General features: G+C 37.8%; 1 protein-coding gene across 11 annotated transcripts in view; it reads left to right on the top strand.

Annotated features, from left to right (window-relative positions):
- The first annotated feature begins 2,503 nt into the window (after positions 1–2,503).
- Positions 2,504–26,986, top strand: part of MBNL1 (muscleblind like splicing regulator 1) — a 192,116-nt gene continuing 167,633 nt past the window's right edge. For 9 of the 11 annotated variants that reach the window (XM_074963759.1, XM_074963753.1, XM_074963761.1 and 6 more), the window contains exon 1: positions 10,526–10,758. The gene's annotated coding sequence lies outside the window, so the exon portion shown is untranslated. Of the gene's footprint in view, positions 2,720–10,525; positions 10,759–26,986 lie in introns of those variants that run through there. The other 2 variants (XM_074963762.1, XM_074963758.1) reach the window with 2 other exon arrangements.

Here is a 26,986-nt window from a genome sequence, read left to right as displayed (position 1 = left end):
AAGAGCCTGTAGGCAGAGGCTATGGTTTGGCAGCCACATAGTTGTTATGTAGTTGCCTATGATGATGATTGATGTATTTGTATGATAGAAATTAAGGAGTCCCAGCCAAAGGCTCCATTGTGCGAGGCACTGTACAAACCTTTAATTAGAGACAGTCCCATCATGAGCACAGTGTAATTAGGGAAGACTAACAAAGTGAGTGAGTTTTATTATCCCCATTTTACGGGACAATGACGAACAGAGAGATTTGACCTGCCCAAGGTCACATTGGAAGTTTGTGGCTGTCATAAATATAAAGGGAAGGGTAAACCCCTTTAAAATCCCTCCTGGCCAGAGGAAAAATCCTCTCACCTGTAAAGGGTTAAGAAGCTAAAGGTAACCTCGCTGGCACCTGACCAAAATGACCAATGAGGAGACAAGATACTTTCAAAAGCTGGGAGGAGGGAGAAAAAAAAAGGGTCTGTGTCGGTCTGTGTGATGCTTTTGCCGGAGACAGAACAGGAATGGAGTCTTAGAACTTAGTAAGTAATCTAGCTAGGTATGTGTTAGATTATGATTTCTTTAAATGGCTGAGAAAATAGCTGTGCTGAATAGAATGAATATTCCTGTCTGTGTGTCTTTTTTGTAACTTAAGGTTTTGCCTAGAGGGATTCTCTATGTTTGAATCTAATTACCCTGTAAGGTATCTACCATCCTGATTTTACAGAAGTGATTTCTTTTTACTTCTATTAAATTCTTCTTGTAAGAAAACTGAATGCTTTTTCATTGTTCTAAGATCCAAGGGTTTGGGTCTGTGGTCACCTATGCAAATTGGTGAGGATTTTTACCAAACCTTCCCCAGGAAGTGGGGTGCAAGGGTTGGGAGGATTTTGGGGGGAAAGACGTTTCCAAACTACGTTTTTTCAGGAACCCAGATAAAGTTTGGTGGTGGCAGTGGAAGTCCAAGGGTAAAATAGTTTGTACCTTGGGGAAGTTTTAACCTAAGCCGGTAAAAGTAAGTTTAGGAGGTTTTCATGCAGGTCCCCACATCTGTACCCTAGAGTTCAGAGTGGGGAAGGAACCTTGACAGTGGCAGAGGCAGAAATTAAGCCAGATGCCTCAGTCTCAGTCCAGCACCTTAACTACAAGCCCATCCTTCTGTGTTTGTGGGAAGTGTTTTCTACCTCAGGTTATGTGTAATGCTGAGCATCTTCAGAGCTATGCTAGGATGCAGAGATCCAGCCACCGCTACACTCTACTGCAGAATGCAACAGAATCAGAATTTGGCAACTGTGTTGCCATCTGCAAACCAATCACCCTCGCTTTCACCTTACCCTGCAAGGCCATAAATCCCTCCTACTAGATGGGAGAATGTTGAGGAAATTTAGCAAGGAGAACCACACAAAATTCCCAATGGAGCGGTTCCTCCTCACAACCCCTCCTTCCAGATTTTTCCACAGGAGGCCAACATCTGGCTTTGTCATTGAGTGATTGTTTATTGTGCTGTGTATTCTTGCTCTGGTACTTAGCATAGCGTCATCATTTTCGGTAACATCCCCTTGAACTTGGAGTTTAATTAAAAAGTCTGTAGTTTTATAAACCTACTTAGTGCCCAAGACATTAGATTGCCTATACACATTATTTCCCCTTTAGACGTAAACAATAAATATTTGCACACGTTTACAAAGAAACAATAGTTTTCACATAGCTTCTTATTTTTTAGAATGAACAGTGGAAGCATTAATTTTGTTAACTCCAGTAATTCATTAGGCTGCTGTCCATCTATTTGTGAAAGTCTTGTAGAATTCCAGAAGTGAATTCATAAGAGTGATGATCAGTTTATTCAGCTAATTTTATAATGTCTAAAATGTGGCTACTATACAAATGTTTGCACTGGAAGTAAGCTGTCATTTGTGCAGGAAGCCCAAAGACTATAGTAGCTGTAATACAATTAACAAAAGAGGTTTTAATATATCTTGCCTGCAAAAGTCTGTCATATTTAAGACTTTGCACCTGCCCTGTGATGTTGGTGGCTGAAGCAGGGTGAAATGATAGTCTGTAGATAGTAGCAGTTTCAGTTTTGCAAGGCTTTATCGGTTGCTAACAGACAGCTCTTCAAGAGGAAGGAAGTACAAGACCTGAGGACAAAAAACAAACAACCCCCCGCCATTACCACCAAGTTTCCAGGAACACTTGTTGATTTTCTTGCCAGGCAGGGCAAGTCTGTCTTTTAGACCAGATGTCAGTTGTCAGATTAGCAGTTAGGCCAGACACTAAACATTTTTAATTGGTAGATTTTAAAACACAAGACCAAGAGATTGTTCTTTTAATGTGAACTGTACATGTTAAATTACAGTAGCTGCTTCAAATTAGGGATGTGGCTTTAAATACAAAAGTACTTCCTCTAGCATCTCTCTCTTTTTTTTTTTAATAGCGGGAAGTAATTTTTGGTTCTTTAAAAAATACATATGCAAACCATAGCCTGTTGCCATGGTTACTACTGTATGCTAATGTGAATAGCTTATTTCACGTTCTTAAACCTATAGGGTTGGGGAAGCATAATTATTCTGGTCTTTCACTATTTCCCCTTTAGCTAGGCCACCATCCTTCTACTGCGAAGAAAGAATGTTGTAATTAGCCCAGAGTGCACAGCAGAACAGAGCTCTTCGAGGTGGTGGTGGCTGTGTCACTGTATTATTTAAGCAGCTTTAAGACCTAACCTACACTTGAGGCAAAACAGGTAAGAACTGAGCTCTCCCATGTTTGTTTGATTGTGTAAGTTGGCATTAGAATTATGGAAAACTGTCTACTAAGCTTCAGTAAGTAGTTCTGGACTCTTTGTATTGAATGGAACGTTGTCATTTTGCATCTTGGTGATTTATCTTAAATGAGTGAAGATTTTAATAATAATTTGTTATAGACAAGAAATTGGCACTATCTGTTTGGAAAGGAAACTTTTTTTGATATGAAAACTATAACTAACTAAAAAATTATATTCATTTTTATATCAGTACTGAAAAATTTTACTTGTGGATAATCTGTTTAAATTATACTTTCCAAACACTATTTGCAAACGAAGTCCTGCTCTTGCCATTGCATTCCTGTGGGCAGACCCGGGCACCCATGTAGAGTCCATTTGGGGTTCTGGACAGGCAAAGGGGCCACCTGCATGATCTGATTGAAGGATCCCGGCTTAAAACAAATAAGCAAGAAACCATTTTATTGGCTTTTTCAATGAGCATTATTTTTGTCTCCCTTGTCTTTTACTTCTCTGGAAGTCTCCAAGCAAGTGTTCTGATGTGTTTAAACCGATGTGCTGACTGTTTCACAATAGTTTCCACTTTTACTACTTAGTAGTAGTATTTGGAGTATAGTTTTATATTTAGGATGAGAACATAGCTGCCTTGAGGTATTATGATAGGGTTATTTTATTCCTCCTTTTCATAATGGGGCTACATCCTGTTGACCCCAATGATTAAGTGACAGGAATAGGGTAAGCAGGAGTTGGTATGAGATGTACATACTGTTCCAAGTACATTTGTAAAATGTAATATAAATTAAAAAGACATTAATCCCTTGGCACCTGAGCTCCTGATTTCCTGGTATGAAATATTTCACTGCCAATGAATGTCCCACCAATATTTGGTGATTAAATACTGTGTTGGAATGAAACCAGAGTCCACCTGGGCTGAACTCTTGCACGTCTCATGACGGGAAGTCAAACTAAATGGAAGTGGACCCCCCATTTCTGACAGCTGAATTCCAGCACTAATTAAAGGGTAATAAAGAAACCACCTTCACAGAGAACCCAAGGGACATAGTGTATAGCATAATTATACACTATAATATTGATAGGGTGCACTTTGCTCATTTATATGTTGTAGACTAGTGGACATTTGTCTAAATATGTTACTACTTTAAAAAATTAATTACTCTTTGCCGCCAGTTACTTGCAGAGGCAGTCTGTCATTAGATATCTAAGAACCTGCTTTGTGGGTGCTGGTCAGACATCACTGAAAATCAGATCTTAATTGTCAGAGTTAACTCTTAAAGCTGAATATGTTTGTAAAAGAGATTAATCAGTGTAGACACCTGAGCGCACAAGTCATCTAAGAGAAACATGGACAATGAAGTATTTAAATTGTAAACTCTTTGGAGTAGGAACCTTGTCTGCCTCTTTCTAAAGCTCCTAGTATTCATGTGTTCCTATACCAGTTCGTAATAAAAGTGTGCAGGACTGTACTGAAGTAGATTCAGAGACAGGAGTGGAAGAAGGACACAAAGGAGGTGGTTAGTCATCATGGGGCATTAAAGGGGAGTGAGCGAAAAGACACATGAGAAGAGAGGTAAGCTGGAGCAGAATATTTGCCAACTTTGGAGATGTTGGTAATAAGATAAATAGCTGGATTTATCCATCTTAGTTACATCTAACAACTAGATCTTTCTTGATTTATATTAATATGTAGATGAAACTACAAATGAGAGTCAAATGTTCTACCCAGATTTCATATTGTAGAAATGGGAGCAATTAGTTTACTTTAAAATAAAGCATCCAAAAGGTGAGAAAACTGCCTTAGTTTCTAGACAGAGGGTAATTACGGTATAAAACAAATAAAAAATAATGCACAGATCTAAATTAAGCTTCTTCAAGACACAGGTATAAACTGGTGTTGTAACTTAGTTGGAAAATAAACAGTCAGAAAGCATGCAGTCAGCAAGGTTTTTCCCTCAAGTGATTACATGTCAGCTTTTATAATAAGGACGTCAAATAAACAGAAAAGAACAGAAAACTCCCCAACTAAGCTTTCTAGGACCCTTGGTGTAGTGCCTGACCTTCCTGAAAGCACTCTGCTTCCAAGCAGCTGCTCTGATAGACCATCACCAGAGCACCTGTGAAAGGGAATTAAACTGAGGTTAACCCTTTGTTCACCAAGGATGTGGTTATGCCCCTGCAACCTGTCCCAAGGAGTAAACTAGAACACGTCAAAAATCTAAAGGAAAGAAGCAAAGATGAATTATCAGTATTAGTGACAGGACCTTTAAAAGAAGGTAAAGTCTTAAGAGAGCAGAAGGAGATAGGATTGGTTGAACAGATCGTGTTATTGGTCTGCGAGAATCAATACAGCAGAATTCCTGATCAAAATTGAAGAAAGTGAGCTAACAAGGAATATATGGGAAAATAGGGAGACAACCTAATGAGTACTGCTGAGAAAAAAACAGTACCACCAAGTCCTGCTAATTTAATCAGAGAAAGTAGCAAACCTCTTTGGCTTGTGCAAAGAAACTGAATGGAAGTACCGAGAGGAAGTTGTTTTACGCAATGATTTAAAAATTTCAAAAAGTCACCAAGGGTTAAGATATGCAAATAAATCAAAAATCTATTAAACAACTGCTGAGTTACCACGAGAGGAACTATTCTTTTCCATTTATAAGGTTGTATGAAAATATGCTCAGGTCAGTTGGATCTGAGTTATAACCAGCACTGATCAGAATGAGGAAAGGAAACACCGATGTTCAAAGGAAAAGGCAAGGTTGAGATGGGCAAGTCCTAGGTGACCTACAAGTCAGAGGAGCTGGCTTCTCCAGCTCATTTGGTGGAAAACTTTTCTAAAGATGAAGCAAGTCATCAACCGCAGTAGAAAGGGGTAAATCAAAATGAGATTGCTGTGGGCTTTCAAAGTTTGAGACCTAATGTGCTGACTATGCCCTACGGTTACTTTGTTCTAATCTCTATTTTTCTTATGACTTATCCATGGACAGTCCATGGGAGACACCTCTGGATACACTTCTTTTTTCCTCAAGCGAAACAATAGCAATATTAATACTTGTTGTTAAGACCAAAAAAATTGGTCACAGGAGCTGCAGTCTGAAGAAAAGGGACAGAGATGAAAATAAATGTATGGCCTGAAAATGGGAGATTGTTCTGTGAAAGGAATTCATCAGGGCACCACTACATGATCCACAAGTGGTAATGGCATCCAGCTGAGTGTGTTGCTGTGGTAACCAATCACTTCAAGTCAACAGAATCTAGTAAGGGAGTTAAAATTCAGAATAGTAGGAATAGAGGAATGATAAAAATGCAGAATAAAAATCATCAAACATCATCCGATACAGGTGACAAAGTCATTCAGAAAGCTACTCATCAAATTCTTCCAAATAAAAGGAGGATAGCATGGCTGGTACAATAAAGGGCACTGAAAGGCCCTCAAAAATGCAGGGAAAAATGTGGAAACGTACCCACCACATGTTATAATAGCTGAATTAGTCTAAAATAATGACCTGAACCTTCAGCCAGAAGTAAGGACCAGGCCAACCTTACCTAAAATGATATTATGGACTGTTAATGACTTAAACCAGCAAAACTAGGAACATCTGTATTAAAGCAGCCACTTTGTGGGGGGTTTCTGCCTAAAATAGATATTGCTGCAGTCTCAGAATATTACAGGTTCTGACGTGAGATTTAGTCATTTTTGAGGTTTGTAATGTACATGCATCATTGACAGAGTTTCTTTTGTTCTATTTTCCTTTATTTTAAAGAAACAAAGTTTAAGACATCAAATTCTCTTCCTTTTCCAAGATATTGCCATAACCATACATAATAAGTTTACTTATAAAGCATCTCCTCTCCCTCACTCATGCACTTGGATTGCATCAAAGACCGTGCTAATACAATAATGCACTACACATATGTCTTTGAGTGTATACACACTTATTCTTTTACATATATTTGATAAATGACTAGATTACCTTCTCCAAAAATGGAAATTAATAGACAAATTAAATAGTATTAAGTAATTTAAAAACAATAATCACATAATTAAAGCCTTTACATTTTAAATATGCAAGGCATTATAAAATATACAAATTATGGCCCTTCATAAAGCACTTAACACACTTTATGTGCATGTGCTTAAGTGCTTTGCTGAATCAGTGATTACATAAGTTTATGCATTTAAACCATTATGGGATATTTTTGTTCTGTTTTTACAAAAAACCACCCCCTGAAAATCCACTAAAAATCCCCACTACGTAGGGCCTGATTCTGCTCATTGACAGTTTTGCCACAGACTTCATTAGAAGCAAGATCAGGCCTAAAGCGGACCTTAATATGGCCCTGCTGATTTTTAAATCCCTGAATAATAAGGAACCTACCAATATTAAAGACCTCTGCACTCTGACTCCACCTTTTGTCTTTGACTAATTGGCCTATTATTTAGTTGAGTGACAAAGACTGTAGAAATACAGAAAATGTTACTGGGAATGGAGTAGGATGCATGTCCTAAAAAAGCAGTGCAGATCAAGGAAAAGGGTAAAACTGCATAAGATTCCTACCTATGTGTTTGAGTCTTAAATACCATTGTGATGGGCAGAGTAAATGGATAGCTAGATGGGTAGAGTGTGAATCACCTGAATAACTTCAAAAAGAAAAGGAGTACTTGTGGCACCTTAGAGACTAACCAATTTATTTGAGCATAAGCTTTCGTGAGCTACAGCTTACTTCAGCATCCGATGAAGTGAGCTGTAGCTCACGAAAGCTTATGCTCAAATAAATTGGTTAGTCTCTAAGGTGCCACAAGTACTCCTTTTCTTTTTGCGAATACAGACTAACACGGCTGCTACTCTGAAACCTGAATAACTTCAGCTGGTTTCCCTCTTTCAAAAAATAAGTAAATGCCAAAAAATCTGGAGTGGAAATTTTGACATGAAGTAGCTTTAAGTTATGTCATATATCTGTAGTTAATTGTGGGTGGTGCCAGAAGAATTCCTGGGTTTGTATTTATCACACCATCCCTCTGCCCATCAATAAATACTTATTTACATATCCATACAGTCCAGTTTTCAGAGTTAAACACCCAATTCCGTATGTGGACATTCAAACTGGCAATGAAGTTTCCATATGTCTTTGAATATATGCTTCAGAATGAGCCACCATGATCCAATTACACATAATATAGGGGAGAGGATCGGAAATCATGCCTTCTTTTGAAAAATCATGATGAACTTATGCAATGGCCCCTATATATTATGATGGTGGGTGACTTAAAAATGCATGCAATAATAAAAATAGCTTCCTAAGGCCTGGTCTACACTTAAAACTTAGCTTGACTTGGTTACAGTACTCGGGTGTGAATTGAGTGAGAGACATAGTTAAGCTGATCTAAGCGCTGGTACAGACACAGATAGGCAATGGAATAATTCTACGAAGCTACCGCCTCTTGAGGGGGTAGACTTACTACAGCAATGGGGAAAAAACCTTCCGTTGCTATAGCATGTCTATAATACAGCACTACAATAGCATAGTGTAGACATACTTTGTGTTGATGTGAGCATCCAAGTGTGGAGCTGGGTGTCCTAAAATAGACATTCATGTTTGAAAACTGACTCCACGGTCAGTCACTCACACATTTTTCTATTGCATATACAATATCGTATGTGTGATACTGCACAAGCTACGTACACTAAACTCTCTGGGTGAAATGCTACCCCCATTGAAGTCAAAACTCCTATTGACTTCAAGGGTTGCACCCTTATTGTGTGTTGGTAAAATATGACGGTACACAGCTTTGTGAATTAGAATGCTGTCGTATTTTAAAGCACTTGGGGCTAGATAGTGTCTGACTTTGTGCAAGTACATAAAGTTTGGAAAGGTTCAAAAGGAGACTGATGCCATGGTGAGGTTTAAGTTAATTTGTTTGGCCCCATAGCCCAGATTCCAGTTTGGATGCCTTAGGTGTTGGAGTAATCCTTGGGGTATTTAGTCAATAGCTGTGGCAGGGCTTATCTGCTTCTTCCATGGTTAGTGACGAAAAATGAAGTTGTAGCGTTTTTGGTAATAAATTGATTCTCTGGTGGCACAGGAAACTAATTCTGCAATAACTAAGACCCTGATCTATTCAGGCAAATCCTTGTGCAAATGTGGAGATCTGATTAAATCAACTGGGCTCTCCATAGGAGCAGGGACCAGCCACATAGATTGCTGTGTCAGGGCCTTGCTCTCTTTGCTAGCAATGGTCAAATGGCAATATTCATCAAATGAATAATTTTTTGAAATTCAGGAAATGTTTCAAATACAAAATTAGAGAGTAATTGCTTTCACTATTCATCTTACTTACTCTTTACTCATGCATGGGGTAGTGGCACCATTGCGCTATTTCCTGAAACCTAGGTGCAGTGTATTGACACTTGTAGGTAGTGTTACTCTACAATATCATACAAGATCACTGTAAAGATTATTTTTCCTTTGCTAATGTGTTGTTCCCTACTCCAAAATTACCTGAACCTGCTCTCTTCAGGAGCAATGGAAACACCTAGCTAAGATCCAGTGGCCCAGAAACAGAAGCATACACAGGGCTCTTTCTTCACACTGAGGAAGGATCAGAAGAACTCTTAGTGGAGAAACAAAAATTCACCTTGACTCTAGTTCTGGAGTGGGGTGACTGTTTTTCCTGTTTCACTGAATGTGGAAAGAAATGTGTGTGTTATCTCATTAGAATTACATTGTTGAGTTTTCAGGGGGAAAAAATTGTAACAGCAACATAGACCAATATAAAAGGGATTTTAAAAATATTATAAGTACAAGCTGAATTAAAAATTCCAGGCCAAATCAAAGTTTATAATGACTGGTCATTTTAGGCAGGAATTGGGGCTTTAAGCTGGAAGTTTTTTGTAATTTTCTTCCAGAATTATGAAAAGGGTTGGATCATGGAACACACTATGACTTAGAAAGTGTGTGTAGTGGAATACAATAGGGCTAAGGGTGTGATTATTTAAACAAACAGAAAATCTTTTGAGCCCTGGAAAAATACAGTAAATACTCCTGAGACCTAGGAAAAAAGGATACAAACTACAACAGCCGCCATTTTTAAAGTTTTTGTTGTTGTTACCAGAATCTGTAAGGTTGGGAATATTTTACATTATTTGTTTGTGCAAAAGTGTTGCATACTTGCAGTGGGTACTCATAAATCCATTTCCTGGAAATTTGCAGAGCTGAAGCCAATTAGTTGCAACAGAAAGACAGTCTTTTGCAGACCGTGCCTGTGCTTAACTAATCACACTGGTCCACTGTACAGTGAATATTAAGCAGCAACACTTTACTAAACCGGCCAAAGTCTGAGAGCTTGGTTATATTCTGCATCTAACCTTCAGTCTAACCTTGCAGCCTGATCCTCACTGTGTCTTTGAGAACCTTTGTGCAAAGGGATTTACTCATTGTCTGAACAGACGGTCCACAGGCACAGTACCGTGCATGTGTCACATTTTCAATATAGTTCAGGGGTTATAATGTTTTACATATAAGATGGGACATACCAACACTCGCTTTTAGGGGATGATTTTTATCCAGATACCTTTTTATACCACATTTTGGTGAACGTCCTGCCAAGTAAAGCCGGTCTTCAGCGGCCCACGGTTATGTATTTGTGTCAGTCCCTCGGGTTTCACGAAGGCAAAACGCTGCAGCAGCATGAAAGCATTTTTTTTTCCTTCCCCCTTTGCATTCTTAAGGCTCGGCAAGTACGCCCAGCGCTTCCTGGTAGGTTTTGCTGAATGGGGGAGGGGGCAGTGCAGGCAGCAGCGGAAACCAGACATTAGAGATAAGAGTCTGCACAGCTAGATGCCACAGTCCTTTCACGGCAGCTGAGTGAGTTGTGGCTATCATAATGCTACTGTGACAAGGGACATTTTCCCCCCAGTCTTTTGTCATCTTGTAATCATGAATCCCACAATGCCTGGGGCAATCTGTCCACAGCCTGGTTGCCTCTGAAAAAAAAAATGTGAGAGGTAAGTGTCCATTTCCACCGTGTCTCTCTCTCTCTCGCTCTCTCTTTTTGTTGTTGTTAAATACAGTCTTTATTTAATTAATTAATGAATATCTTTTTCGCTGTGCAAAATGTAGCTGGCTGAATGAGGAAGTGAGATTAGGCTTTCACTGACTTTCAGTTGGTCAGGCAGGGGCTGGGTTACCAGGGTTTATGGTTTCCTATCGCACACCATCTAGAGCTAAAAAGAAAGCCGTAGGTCGCAGTTGCAGTTCTGCTGAGAGCAGCCGCCTTCCTGTGAGTGTTCTGCACGCTCTGTCAGATCGCAGGGGGCCTTGCAGTCCTCCAAAAAGAAAAAGGCGGGGGAGGAGGAAGAGAGAATAGGAAAAAAACAAACAAACAGGTGCATATAAAGTGTCATAATCACTTCATGATCTTTGTTTGAAGGGAACAGAAGATCGAACAGCAGGGGCTCCTAATCGCTTGCAAAGATTTTGCAGAGGGAAAAGTCTCATCACTTCTTCTCAGTCTACCGTCTAGTTTGGTTTTCATATGGGCCAAATATGTTCAGGGAAAGGTTAATTCTCTGCCTACTGCACATAAATTACGCATGACATGTTTAGCTGTGTTTCCTTATATGGAGAGTGCTGTATTTCAGTACTGGATGTCTTTTGCCAAGTTCGCAGGGTGGAGGACGCCCTGCATAAGAGGTTCTTTTTATTTATTTATTTATTCTGTTTTGTAGTGCGTCACTCAAACTGTAGGAAAAGTGAGTGCGCACACTGGTGTTTAGCAGCTAAAGTTCCGTTTGCATAGTACCATTCACTAAGTGTGAAACTTAAAAAACTACTTTGATTTTGGTTTTCATTCAAAGAAGGAAATAATGAGTCTTGTTTTCTGTTGGGCTGGAATTTTTTAAGATTAGCACCATGCCATAAGGAAATATTTTGATACAAAATTCTGTAACGGTAGCAATGTGGTGCTGATTCAGTTTAATTTTTTATCTCCCAACTAGTTTACTGTCATTTGGGTGTAGAGAAACTAATGGAACCAACTTGTACTTAGAAGCTGCCAGTCCCATTGAAAATAATGGTGCTTCTAAATTGTAAATTAAACAATTACATGGTTTGGTCTACCAAAACTGGAATGGTAGGAATAGCTGAAAAGTTCAGTAACTGTGTGTAGGTATATAGGTACATGCATACAAGTGCACATTATATCTATACAGCAGCATATTAATATATATAGTGTACATATGTAAATATAGTGTGTGTATGTATATAAATACATCCACTCCTAAATGTCCTGGTCATATTTAATATATACATGTATGTATGTGTACATATAAAATTATTATAATCCTTTGAAAATTATCAGGTAAAGAAAAAAATTAGATCTATCCAAGTTATTTCTAGAGCATCTGTCAGTGTAATATCTCTTGCCAACATAATGGATAAAGGAAAATCAGTTGACATAATTTATGAGGACTTTCAGAAAAAAATCTTCCACACATCTCAAGGGGCTGCTAAGGAAATTAAGCAGTCATACGGTGGGAGGAAAAGTACTGTTGCAGATTTGAAACTAGCTTAGAGGTGGAAAAAGAAATTGAAATAAATGGTCAGTTTTCAACATGGCAAAAGATAAAAACCATTGCTTGTTTCAAGGTTACATACTAGGGCTGGGGTCGGCAGCCTTTCAGAAGTGGTGTGCTGAGTCTTCATTTATTCACTCTAATTTAAGGTTTCGCATGCCAGTAATACATTTTAACATTTTTAGAAGGTCTCTTTCTATAAGTCTTTAATATATAACTAAATTATTTTTGTATATATAGTAAATAAGGTTTTTAAAATTTTAAGAAGCTTCATTTAAAATTAAATTAACATGCAGAGCCCCCCAGACTGGTAGCCAGGACCCGGGCAGCGTGAGTGCCACTGAAAATCAGCTCGTGTGCCGCCTTTGGCATGTGTGCCATAGGTTACCTACCCCTGTACTAGGGCTATGGTAGTTTAATATATTATTAGTGGCCTGGAAAAGGCAGTGAACCATAAAGATACCAAGTCTGTAGATAACACAATTTAGGAAAGACTAGAGAAGACTGTGAAGAACTTCAGAGGGATTTAATAAATCTAGGTGAATGGAGTGCACATTGGCAGATGAAATTCAGTATTGTTAAATGTACATTGAAGGGAATAATTTGAACCATTCACACACTTTGTGAGGTTCTAGATTAACCACAGCGACTTTGGCTCAAAACCTGAATGTTACTGGGGACAGCCTTTGGATGAAAATCTGCGTTCGGTATACAGAGATTGTTTTTTGACCAACAAAACAAAATATTAGGATGTATAAATAATGGGATAGAAATATTATAATGGCATTTTATATTAATCAATGCAGCACCTTCACCAGGAATTGTGTATTTGGTCCTGGCCACTTTACCCCAAAATCATGTAACAGAAGCAGGAGAGGCAAGTGACAGACAAATGATTGGAGGCACGGAGAGACTTCTGTGTGAGGACAGAGTGAAAAGATTCAGTATGTTTACTTTAGATGGAAGATTAATAAGAGAGGACATGATATGAAATAGGGAAGGTAAATTGGGTTTTCCTTTACTGGGAACATGAGAAGAGATAATCATCGAAATGGAAAAATTGATAAAAGGAAACCCTCTTTTTACACAATAATAATTAACCCATGGAACTTATTACTGCAAGATATGATTGAGGCCAAGAGGTTAGTAGAATTCAGAAAAAAATTGGACACTTCTATGGACGATGAGGACTTACACAGCTACATTTGATAGAAAAAAATCTCCTGTTTTTAGAAGGATTAGGAAGAAACTTCACCTATGAGCAGGTTATTGCATAGCTGTCCATTATGGGATTTATTTGCATTTTCTGTCTGGTATTGGCCACGGTCAGAGATAGGGTCCAGAACTGAGCATTCTATTGGTATGAAACTATGACAATTCCCATGTTTTTTGTAGATGACAGTGAAAAGTAAACTGTATAAAGTGAATAACTGCTTCTGCTGCCATTTAAACCAATGGCAGAGCTCCTGATTTCAGTGGAAGTAAGACTGGACTCTGTCACGTTTTAAAAAAAAATAGTGTCAAGCTACTCCCTTTTAGAGCAAAATATATAAGCACATACATTATATATGCAATGAATTGATAGTAAATCTGTGCACTCAAGCTCAGCACACACAAATCCTAAAGTAAATGTTTTTGTGTGATTGTTTTTGTTTATTTTTATGGTAACATCTACCATGGGCTAGGCACATTGCAGACAGACATATAGATAACAAAGCTCCCCCAAGGAGCTTCCAGTCTAAGAACAGAAAGACAAACAAGTAGACCGCTTAGAAGAAAATGGAACGACAATTAAAATTGTGTGCTGTGTAGTTGTAGCCGTGTCGATCCCAAGATATTGGAGAGACAAGGTGGGTAAGGGAATATCTTTTATTGGACCTTACCACCTTGTTTCCTTAACAAATAAAATTACCATTATATGCACTGTAGTCTGTGTGGCAGAAATGGGTCTTCAGGAGCAGATGTGTTCAGGATGATTGTCTTGTACTAAGAAGCAGATCAGTTGGTGGGCAGGGCAGGAGAATTATGTGGGTGTTGGAAGTCCAGGACAAAATCCACTCCTAATCCACAGGTGAGGCATAGGGAAATGCAACAGCTCATGGCAGAAACTGTGCTTTTTGGGGAAGTTCTATGGTGTGTGTTATAGAGGAGGCAGGACTAGATGATCATAATGGTCCCTTCTGGCCCTTGAATCCATGAAACTCTATGGTTGCTAAAACAGCCTCGAGGCTGGAATAGAGGCCATGGTCCTCTACACCTTCTCTATGGGTGTGAAATTCTCGATAGAGTCCTAAGTGGAGTATAGGATCATGTCCAAGAGGTGAATATAGCTGAACTACTAAGTAATAGTGGCCATAATATAATAAAATTTAACATCTCTGAAGGGTAAAATACAAAAGAAACCCATCACAGTAGTATTTAACTTAAAAAAAGGGAACTACACAAAAATGAGGAGGCTAGTTAAATGGAAATTAAAAGATAGAGAAATGAAATGCCTGCAAGCTGCATGGAAACTATCTAAAAACACCAGAGAGGCTCAAATTAAATGTATACCTCAAATAAAAAAAAACAGGACCAAAAAATGCTACATGGCTAAATAACAGAGTAAAAGAGGCAGTTAAAGATAAAAAGACATCTTTTAAAAATTGGAAGTCAAATCCTAAATTAAATGAGCATAAACTCTGGCAAATTAAGTGTAAAAGTATAATTAGGCAGGCCACAAAAAGAATTTGAAGAGCAACTTGCAAAAGACACAAAAACTAACAGCAGTTATTTGAAGTACATCAGAAGCAGGAAGCCTGCCAAATAATCAGTGGGGGTCACTGGATGATCTAGGTGCTAAAAGAGCACTGAAGGAAGACAAGGCTGTTGCACAGAAGCTAAATGAATTCTTTGCATTGGTCTTTACTGTAGAGGATGTGGCCATTCTTTACTGCAGACGTGAGCCATTCTTTTTAGGTGACAGATCTGAGGAATTGTATCAGATTGAGCTGTCAACAGAAGAGGCTTTGAACAAATTGATCAGTTAAAGAGTAGTAAGTCACCAGATGATATTCACCGAAGAGTTCTGAATTAACTCAAATATGAAATTGCAGAACTACTAACTGTGGTATATAACCTATTTCTTAAATCAGCCTCTGTACCAGATGACTGGAGGACCGATTTATTTTTTTTAATGGCTCCAGAGGCGATCCTGGATATTACAGGCCAGTAAACCTAATTTCAGTGCTAGGCAAACTGGTTGAAACTATATTAAAGAACAGAATTATCAGAAACATAGATGAATGTGATATGTTGCAGAAGAGTCAACACAGCTTTTGTAAAGGGAAAACATGTCTCCCCAATCTATTAGAATTCTTTGAGGGGGTCAACAAACATGGACAAGTGGAGATAGTGCACTTGGACTTTCAGAAAGCCTTTGATAAGGTCCCTTACTAAAGGCTCTTAAGTAAAATAAGGAATCATGGGGTAAGATAGAAGGTCCTTTCATGGATCAGTAGCTGGTTAAAAAATAGGAACAAAGGTTAGGAATAAATGGTCAGTTTTCACAGTGGAGCGAGGTAAATAGTGGAGTCCCCCAGAGATCAGTATTGGGGTCTGTGCTGTTCAGCATATTCATAAATGATCTGGAAAAGGGGGTAAAGAGTGAGCTATCAAAGTTTGCAGATGATACAAAATTACTCAAGATAGTTAAATCCAAAACAGATTGCGAAGAGTTACAAAGGGATCTCACAAAAGTGGGTGACTGGGCAACAAAATGGCAAATGAAATTCGATATTGATAAGTGCAAAGTAACGCACATAGGAAAACATAATCCCAGTTATACATACAAAATGATGGGGTCTAAATTAGCTGTTACCATTCAAGAAAGAGATCTTGGCGTTATTGTGTATAGATCTTTGAAAACATCTGCTCAATGTGCATCAGCAATCAAAAAAGCTAACAATGTTAAGAACCATTATGAAAAGGAGAGAAAATAAGAGAAAATATAATGCCAGTGTATAAATCCATGGTATACCCACACCTTGAGTACTGCATGCACTTCTGGTTACCCCATCTCAAAAAAGATATATTAGAATTGGAACAAGTACAGAGAAAACAAAAAAAATGATTAAGGGTATAGAACAGATCTATATGAGGAGAGATTAAAAAGACTGGCACTGTTCAGCTTGGAAAAGAGACAACTAATGGGGGATACGATAGAGGTCTATAAAATCATGAATGGTGTGGAGAAAGTGAATAGGGAAGTGTTATTTACCCTTTCACGTAACAAGAACTAGGGGTCACCCAGTGAAATTAACAGGCAGCAGGTTTAAAACAAACAAAGGAAAGTAGTTCTTCACACAACCAGTCAACCTGTGGAATTTGTTGCCAAAGGATGTTGTGAAGGTCGAAACTGTGGTAAGAAAAGAAATAGATGATAAATTAATGGAGGATAGGTCCATCAATGGCTATTAGTCACGTTGATTCAGGGATGCAACTCCATGCTCCAGCTGTCCCTAAACCTCTGAAACTGGAACTGGACCACAGGGCTGGATTACTTGATTATTGCCCAGTTCTGTTAATTCACTCTGAAGCAGCTGGCAGTGGCCACTGTCTGAAGACAGGATACTGGGTTAGGTGGACCACTGGTCTGATCCAGTATGGCTGTTCTTATGTTCTTATAGCAGTTTGTGGCCAATATAAGAGTGACCACAATGGCAACATTGCTGCCTTTTCTCGACTCATCCCCAGAAATCCCTCCTCATGCACATCCCTCTCCGCACCTTCACAGAGGTGTTCTTGAGCTCAGCTGTATCACATTTGGGAAGTACAGAGGCTCCCTTCACTCCTGTTTTGACAGCTGTATTCTTCCATATAAAGTGAAATCAACAGTCTCTCATCTTATTATAGTGTATTTTTTCCTATTTCCAGCTAAACTTGGGAAACTTGAACAATAAAATTTGTAAAAAATGAAAATATCATATATTTTTGTAGCTGACAAATAATTCAGGCTTAATTTGGTTTTCGTTTCAGTCGAAGATTCAGATTGGTTTTTATTTTGCCTTATTCTTCCCCTTTAATGATAATTTGTTACTCAGGTAAATTAGAGACCCTCCACAACTAGAAATTCTCCATGTTATCCTGTTTTGAGTCTGTTTTTAATTTTTTCAAGTTTCATAGCTAAAGGCAATAACACACAAAAAAACGGGCAGTTCACTGTGTGATCAGTAACTAACACTGAATAGTAATTAATATAAATATCAAGCTGTAACCTCGCCATTATTCTGCCTAGTGTAGAGAGAGCAAGGACTGAATCAGCAAGGAGGCTGAATTCCCTTTTCATCTCTTAAACATTGATCCTCACCAGAACACTGACCGGTACTACATGTTCTGTGAATACATTGGTGGCTTTACACTCTTCCATCTTGCATACCTTTCACGAGCACTTAAAAATGTCACCCTTTGTAGAGGAAGGGAGGGCCATGTTTACATGCACTTAATATTATTCAATGGAATCCATCCTGGAGAGCAGGGAACTTCTATTGGACTGATAAATTTTAAGGCCCTGGGACTTCAGGTTGTCTGGGTTAGTAGTTTAGCAGTAGCACTCTCGATTAATGCTTCAAGGCTAGCTCACTCACTTGCACTTTAGACCCATGGAACTTAGAAGCTTTTAAAAGTAAACTTGATCTACAGGAAAAGGGGATTGATGTTTGCTAAATATGTGCTTTGTTAGACAACCTTCCAAGGAGCGTTGATCTATAAGAATGTTACTCAGAGGGGCCACTGAAAGTCCAGGAAAAACAGGATTTATGGACTAAAAAATACTAATCCACAGAACGGAGAGGTGGGCAAGATGTAATTTATTGTCTGCAGCCAGAAGGAGAATAATTAAAGAGAGCTCCATGTTTTCTTGTTTTGTATCAGGGTATAGCAGCCAATATACAGGCTAACCACCTCCTATTCTCTATTTTTATTTGCTTACAAGTACTGCTTGAGTTCTGCTTCTGGATAGTTAATACAGAGATGGTAATAACACAGGAAAGACCTATAATTAGGAGGATGAGACTTTACACCTCTTGATGACCAGAATAGTGTATGATTGCTACTTAGGAGCTCTTTGGAGAAACTACAACTGTCATACTCCTAAAAGAGCTAAAGCGAAGACAGTCATATTAATTGGTATACAAATAGACCTTGCCGTAAATATTCATTCTCTTTAAAGGCTTAGTATGTGTTTTAATGAAAATGCTATGAAGATTGCTGTAAAGAAAAAAATTTTCTGTTAGCAAAGGCCAGTACATTCTGCTAAAACTGGGGAAAAGTCCTTCCTTTTTTTATAAGATCTTCTGTGATCTCTAGATGTTATCCAGTTTGATGCAATTTTATTTAGTACTGTATATTTTCACTCCTCTAGGACAGTGGCATTATAGTATAATATCAAAGAATGGGTCCAATCTCATAATCTCTTATTCCTTCTGAGTAAGGGGTCAGTGTAAAGGGCATAGTGAAATTTTATCTATGCATGTGTTATGCACTCAGATACTGTAATGAAGCCTATCTGTCTATTAGAGAGAGCAGCCTGATGTACAAGAATTGGATTGCAAAGTACTAAGATATTCAGATCCAGGATTTTGATTTGCTTAATTATAGAGGTAATAATGGTTAGTCATGACATTTGGTTTCCATAACCAGGCACAGATTCAAATCCTCTCTCCCTGCCCAGGTGAACCATGTTCAGATCCAGGATTTTACATGCCATCTCCTATGTTAGTGGCTATAGGGATGACTGAGAAGCTTCCCCATGTTTACATGGATGCTCACATTACTGGTCTCTGTACTTTCTGCTCCCTGGGGACCATGGAGACTGCTCACTGTTGATACAGAAACATTTTAAAATTATTTTTCTAACTAATTCAATAAGAAAAACAACATGAAAAGAACATTTTCTTTCTGTTAGGGCCATGATTACTTACCAAAGGCATAAGCATATGTCTTCTCTTTTATTGCCATCTTCATGACATTTGGCATCTGTTCTGTCACCAATATACAAGTATTACTCCATTTGCGTCAATGGGAGTTTGTACATTTAGTAAGGGAAAGAGCTGAGCCCATTACTGCTATATTTTGTTTGTGATGCAACTTTTAACATATGTCTAGTTGGTAAAGGATTATAAATTGAAAAGGTGAGGATTTGGGCACGACATGTCATCCAGGAATTTAATTTCTGTTTTTTGTGTATTAAAATAAATAATGAATACTAGCTCTTGTCCTGGTATCAGACTTCTGCTTTTACCATCAGTAATCTGTACAGGAGAGCAGAATGTGGACATCTCCTTATTCAACATTTTGTTTAAATACTAAGGAAACTGACTAATCTGTTTTTAAAACGTTTGCTGGTTAATGCTGGTAATGTTTTTCTGCTGCTCTCTGAGGCATCTCTGAAATGTTCATTCATGTTTTCAAAAGAAGCTGTCTTGCTACACAACATATGTCTGTGACAACTGTCAAACAAACCCAACTGTTTCAATTGTATATGGTTCTATAGCATATACATCAGTGATTCTGGGCGTATATAGCTCCCCTTGAAGTCTGTGTACATTAGACCATTAGTGGATAGTTTCTGTGAGTCCATGTATTTATATGGTTATTGTTGTAAGAGTTCAGTGTACATTAAACTCATGATAAAATACAGGGATGTATCAGGAGAATTATTTTTGGACTGAGATAAATTATTTTTAAAAAGTCTACATACTGTCTGCTTCTGTATCTCTGAAATATTCCCTCAAATTATGTTCTGTACTATATTATCACTACAGAAGATTGCCTGTAAAGTCTGACTCTAGTGCAGCAAGCTGGGACAACTGAATCTTTAAAAAAAGGTAAAGTTAATAGTTTCCCATATATGTGTGTGTGTGTGTGTATAAAGCAATATTTCACACTCAGTATAAAACACAAATAAATAAATTAGTGTTACTGTTCTAATTATAGTTTGTTTTCAATGGGATGATTGCTATTTGGTGTTAATTCAAAACATCATTAGCAAATTTAAAAGATAAAAACATTTCTAATATGTTAGGTAACTGTACTGTACTGTAAAATTAGTGTAGGGCTGGATTAACCCTTCCTGAATTAAAAAAAATAACTGCAGAAGAGAGGAAAAAGAGGGGCAAAAATTAACACTTGTTCCCTTAAAATGGAATAGGTTTTGAGGTCCAGAGAGTGGACAGGGCTATATGGCTGCCAGCCATCTGTTCTGCAGTGAATATGCACTCTCATATATTAGCAGTCACTGAGATGCTTCTTGAGTCTAGTCATCCACAGTCTCCCCGGCAGCACTGATTCCTCAGGAGCCATGTTTTTACTGGTCAGATCACCCACAACTTCGCACTAGCAGCTCTGAAGAGAACGTCTCAAGAGTTAATGCTATAGCTGTATGCATATGCAAGTGGTCAGCTGGGGACAATGCAGTGGAGGCTGGATTATTCTTAGCTACTCACTTTTAAGCCCCTACTCCTAAAGTCTTGGTGCACCTGTGGATGGCAGGAGTGGGACAATGCAACAGAGGCAGCTTCTACCTCTTTTCCTGCTTTCAAGAGGAATTCAGCTTGAGTTGTGTCTCCTCTTCATGGGATTTGGGGAAATTTTGTGTCATAGGGTGGCCTGATCCTATGAGATTTGCATGGCTGCACCCTTACATTCTCACAGAAGATCTCTAAAGGCAGTGGAGTTGTCATCTGTGCATACAGATATGTTTTATGGCCTGGCCCTTAATAGACAGTTTAAACAATGTTAGTTCTTCTGACTGTTTAGGCTCTTAGTCATTGCCAGAGAAGCGTAAAGGTGCCTTAATGTAAATGAGAATTCAGCCCACATATCAATGAATTGTGTGTGTATATGTATGTTTTTGTTTATGCATGTATATATTTGAGATTTCAAGCTTTGGCCTGTGATACACAGAAGATCAGACTAGATGATTTGGTGGCCCCCCTGATAAGAGATTCATAGAAAATTAATATTGTGGACACCTCCAGTGTAAAAGCAAGCTGGACATAATTTTGTATTTGAATCAGAACCAATTTTAGCATGATAAATTACAGGGTGGATTTGATTTAAATCATGATTTAAATCACTAGTCCGGAAGACTTGATTTAATCATGGATTTCTACATAAAAGTGCATTCTTGTTGGTTGTTATAACCTTAATACATATTCTTTACAACTCAGAGATAGATGAGACCCAAATTGGGTCTTTCTTACGGCCTGCTGCCATTACAGGTTTTCCCTTCTAGTGAGAGAATGGTATGGTAGATCTCAAATCAATGAAGGCTACACTCAGAAAGACCTCAAGACTTCTGGAATATGCTGCTCAAAGAGTTTCACTGTTGTTTCTACTGCCTGTCCCTCTCTTCTCACATTTATCTCCAGACTTCTTCTCCTTGTCCAGATCTGTTCTGCCCCCAACAGTCTTCTGTTCATTGAACTTTTTGAAACTTTGCACTTTTAGAGAAGGGTAAGGGACTGACTCTGTGTACACACATTTGCAGAGGGACAATAGGGTTGAGGCCTGGTATTTCTCATCTCTATATGTTATTTATTTATTTAAAAACATTTTTGCTGTTAACAAGCACGTTACCTCTAGAGAGACAAATCCGCAGTTTTAGAACTGCAAAGCTAAGCATCTCTGATGGTATTTTCTAGACTGAGCTCTGAGTCCCATTGGGTAGATAGAAAGATTAACCTAAATAATCTCTGCAGAAGCCCCTGGAACCCCATAAAATTGGGTCCCTAATCCATGAACTATTGGAACTCATTTACAAATTTTTTCTTAAACAGTACATGAATATATTGTCTCATACTATAGAATTAGAATTTATAATCCGTATTCCATGATGAGATATCTTTGAGCTACAATGTATAGTAATTAAAACGATTTTAGATAGTTTTTTTCCTCAAAAAGCATTTTGTCAAAAAATCTGATTTTTTAATTTTTTTTTAAATCATTGATTTTTATCCACCCTGATAAATTAGTATTGAAAAGCCTAAACTCTGTATTTTATACAACTGTACAGTTTAAAATGTGAAATGCAGTATGAGTCCTGAAAGTACTCAGGTGCCATGCGGATGGCATTTCTTACATCCATTCATTTATGCAGACAGTAATGATGCTTTTCTTAGGTGTATGGATGGTAATTTACATTTGAATATGTTCAATATTTTTTTCTGTTAGAAGCTATATGAATGCATTGTTTGGCAGTGTGAGAAGCTTCTGTTGCAAAAGGACACCCCTCCCTTCCAAATAGATACTGGTCATTAACATTACATTCATAGTTGGGTTCTGATAAGTGTATCAGTTACACTTTGATACACAAAATGAAGTTTTTTAACAGAATATGCACTGAATTTTTCTTTTAACTTCTACACCACATTTTCTATATCTTGTAGTAAGAAGTTTAGTTTCTAAAGCTTTAGATTTTGTGTGCCAAAAGATTAATAGACTTAGCAGACCTGTTTGTTAAGCTTAGTGATGATAATGTAATAAGTCAAGAAATGGTCACAGATCATTTGGTGAAGCAAAATATGCATCAGAGTTGAATTTGGAACAGGCATTTTTTGAAAGACTAATCAAATGTTATAAATAACATTCCCTGACTTTGCTAGCTAATCATACATTCATGTGGTCTGCAGTGCTTGTATAGGAAGTTCAAAAGATTTATCGTGCGTTCGATAGACATTTAATAGAGTGAAGATAACTAGCAAAAGTGTTCCCTCAGTTAAACACATGTGCAAGTCCAAGTGGTATAAATAGGAATTCACATGCCTAGCTTAGGACCATACATAGCCCTTAGTTTTTACATTTAGGCCGGCTTCTGAACTTCATAAAGTCAATATAGAGAAATCCTGAGGCCCTTAGTCAGGCAAGCTGTTATTGACTTTGGTAGTTCTATATATTTTTATTCTATGATCGGCTTCAGTGGGAGTTTGCCTGATTTTAAAAAGTGAGTAAAACGAGTTATGAATTGCATTCATTATCTGAACAGGTAAGAATATTTACTAAGGAAAACGCTTTACTTAGAGGGTAAAACTCCTACTAGCTTCCCTGGGAGCAGGATTGGACCTAGAGCCTAAAAATGGACCATATTCCAAATCCTGGAAAGTATGCACATGCTACTTAACCTTAACCTTGTGAATAGACTTCAGTGGCACTACACACATTAACAATTAATAATTAATCACATAATTAAGTGCCTGGCTGTCTTGTGGCTCAGGGTGCTCAGCACCTTGCCGATTCAAGCACTAAAATTGTTCATGATAATTTCTGTCAGAAACAGATAACACATAGATTATGAAGGTTTTGAAAACAGTCCACGGAGTATCAACAGCTTCATAAAACATAAGCTAAATGCAGATGATTGCTTCAGAACATAAAAGTTTTACAGTGTCTGACATCTTCTTGCATCACACTTCAAAATTAAACTTCAAGGTCTAGAATAATAAAGTAGCAATAATTCAGTCAAGAGATCCAATCATGTGTGGTAAATGACCAAAGGTTTACTTCAAACCCTACTTACATTAACTTTTAACGTAGGTTTATTCAGCAAAGCACTGGTCTTTGAAAGAGACCACAGTTCACCTATAGTTTAGGGTATTAAATGGAATGAATTTCATAGACTCAGTTCTACAGATCACCAGACTAACTATCTAATTTTGTAGAGTTTGGCAAAATTGACACTATTTCTCAAGAGATGTAATACTAAGTCATGAGGTACAGCACTTCTTGCTGAGAGAGAGAGAGAGGTGTCATCCCCCAAGTTCTGAGTCCACAAGGCTTTCATTTCAAATATCTGTATTGTACATGCTACTTGGTGGGAGTGGGTGTGTGAGAGAGAGTGTGAGAGAGAAACACCGGTTGTGGCTCCATAGTTAAGGAGGAGTTAAGCTTTTCACTTAAAGCAAATGAAAAGCTCAATACTATATGATGTATGAAAATACATCTCTGTATCCTCAAAATTTTTGCACTTGCTCTTTGAGAATAAAATGAATTTGCTGAGAATATATATCTGATAGTTTGTTTACAAGTTAAAATTAATTAAAGATTGATCCTTTAAGAAGTGTAGCACCTAGTATCAGACCTTTTGTTTGGCCCTAATGATCTTAATAATGGAACAACAGAAACTCTTCAAACTTCCCATATGGTTAGAATTCAAAAATTAAAAATTGTGCACAGGGTATGTTGAAGAATTTGTTTAGGATTACTCATCATTTTCCCTATTATTTTTTTTGTAACTGAAAGATTCTCCTTCGGCACAGGCTGAGGAATAAGGGTCTACCACAGAGAATTTCACAAATAACTGACCTTTTAAAAAAAATAGCTACCATCTTCCATTGTTCTCAGTGGGACTAAGGCATAGGCTATTTTTAGCAAAGATGGCTATTGTCTCTGTTCACCCATTCCATGTGGCCTTTCTCTCTGTTTCCTGACAGCAGTAGGGGCCACCATCTTCCCTAAGGGACCTTAGCTTCACTTTTATTGGGAACTATGGGAAGTAGTGGCCATTTTGAAATCTTAACTGAGGTATCTTATAGTTTCAATCCCATTGAGAACAATTCAGTATAACCTCAGAGTTATGAACAGCTCAGGAATGGAGTTTTTTCATAACTCTGAAATGTTCGTAACCTTGTAATCTGTTATGGTTGTTCTTTCAAAAGTTTACAACTGAACATTAACTTAATACAGCTTTGAAACTTGACTATGCAAAAGAAAAATGCTGCTTCCCCCCCCCCTTTTTTTTTTTTAGTACTTTATGTGTAACACTGTACTGTAAATGGATTTTTTAAATCTCTGCTGCTGCCTGATGGTATACTTCTGGTTCCAAATGAGGTGTGTGGTTAACTAGTCAGTTCGTAACTCTGAGGTTCTGCTGTAGGATGATGTTGCAATTTAAAAAGAAGGTAATCCGTTGTGAATTATCTGAAGAAGATTTTGTGTACCACCTTCTGCTGAATTAAGAACTTTCAGTTATGAAATATGACAGCAAAAATGACCACTAATTTTAAATATTTCTTTTTCAAAACTACCCATTAATCAAATCACTTGAACTCTGCCCTGTAATGACACCATGAGGTGGTGGGGAACTAAAAAAAAATCTTTAAAAATCAATTTAATCCAACCTGGGTCCACAAACACTAAGATGTCTTAATTAAAATTATATTGTTATTGCATTGTATCAGTGTAAGTTATTTGTACTGAGGGCAAAGCTAAAGTTATTTTGGGTTTCCTAACTGTGCATTTGCATAACTTAACAGGATTTCTTTTAAGTTTAACTTTAATTCTGAATGTCCTGGGTTCATAATGTTGGGTTTTTTTTTTTTTTTAAATTTAATTTTATAAATACCACATCCCTTTAATACATATTATTGATATGTATTCTCAACCTTAACCCAATTTCAATGTAATTTTTTATTGGGAATATATGTGTATGTGAATGCATATACACATATATGCATATGTATTTGTACACAAAATATACTTTTGTGTTATAAAAATATTTAGTTGTGGACATTCTTCTTGCAAATAACATCATGTACAAACTGCTGTGTCAGCTCTGAAAAGTAGAGTAAATATATCTGGAATTTGCCCAAAATGATCTGCAAAATGTTCTAGAGAGGTTGAATATAGTAATATAGAAAATAGCAAAATCCAGAAATAACCCCACAAAATCTTAGAGGGTTATCCCAAACAGTCCTGCAAACCATACTACAAGGTTCCATAGGGTTTCAAAGTTACGGCTTTGAAATTCAGTGCGTTTGGGGAATTAATCTACATGGTACATAACTACTTTACAGAGGACCATTGCAACTTGTCTGAGGTATCTGAGGGTGGTATATGCCACTGGGCTTTGCTCTATGAGAGGTGGCTGGGTGTTGTCTTTGCTTGTGGTACTTTAAGCTTGACCATCTGAAGGAGAGGTAAAAACTCACCTATGCTACCAACGTGGTGGAGAGAAGAGCTATTTTCCCTATTTGGGAGTTCTGAAGAGAAACTGCCCTTCCCTGCTGCTCTCTCTCCCCACTGCTGGTCATCTGTGAAATTCGTTGTGGTCCCTGCCTACTCTTCTCACCCCATGCTGGAGTTATTATCTGTGAAAGAACAGGGGATATCTCCATCTGAGTCATAAGGGGAGAAGCAGGGACTCTGACTGTCCCCCTGCAGCTGTTATGATCTCCTGCCTGTGGTTTCATCAGAGCTTCAGTCTGCCAACCACTCACTCAACCAGGAAGTGAACTAAAGATTGAAGAATGAGAAACTCTCTCAGAATTGACTAGCATATTAGAATTAACCCAAATTGGGGCTTCACTTTAAGGGATGCTTCACTTGTCTTACGCATATGTGTGTGCTCCATACTTAAAGTTGATTTTGTTTTTAATCTGGACTACTTTATGGAGGTGGAGGAATATGAATATAGAAATGAGTGCTCAGTAATACCATTTATAAATAACTCTAGCTTTACATATTAACAGTATCGCTGTCTTTGCTATAAGGCAATACAATTATGCCTGTTTCAGAATAAAACATGCATTTCTTTTAAAACCTGAATAAATTGCTTTAGAAGGAAAATAAGTTTGCTTTATTAATTTGGTCTAGATGCATCACAGTCTTCTAAAGCCTTTAAATT

The sequence above is a fragment of the Natator depressus genome, chromosome 9 (genome assembly GCF_965152275.1).
Source record: "Natator depressus isolate rNatDep1 chromosome 9, rNatDep2.hap1, whole genome shotgun sequence".
In the NCBI taxonomy this organism is placed as follows: Eukaryota; Metazoa; Chordata; order Testudines; family Cheloniidae; genus Natator; species Natator depressus.
Note: the sequence above shows the minus strand (reverse complement) of the source record. Positions and strands in the feature narration are given on the sequence as shown.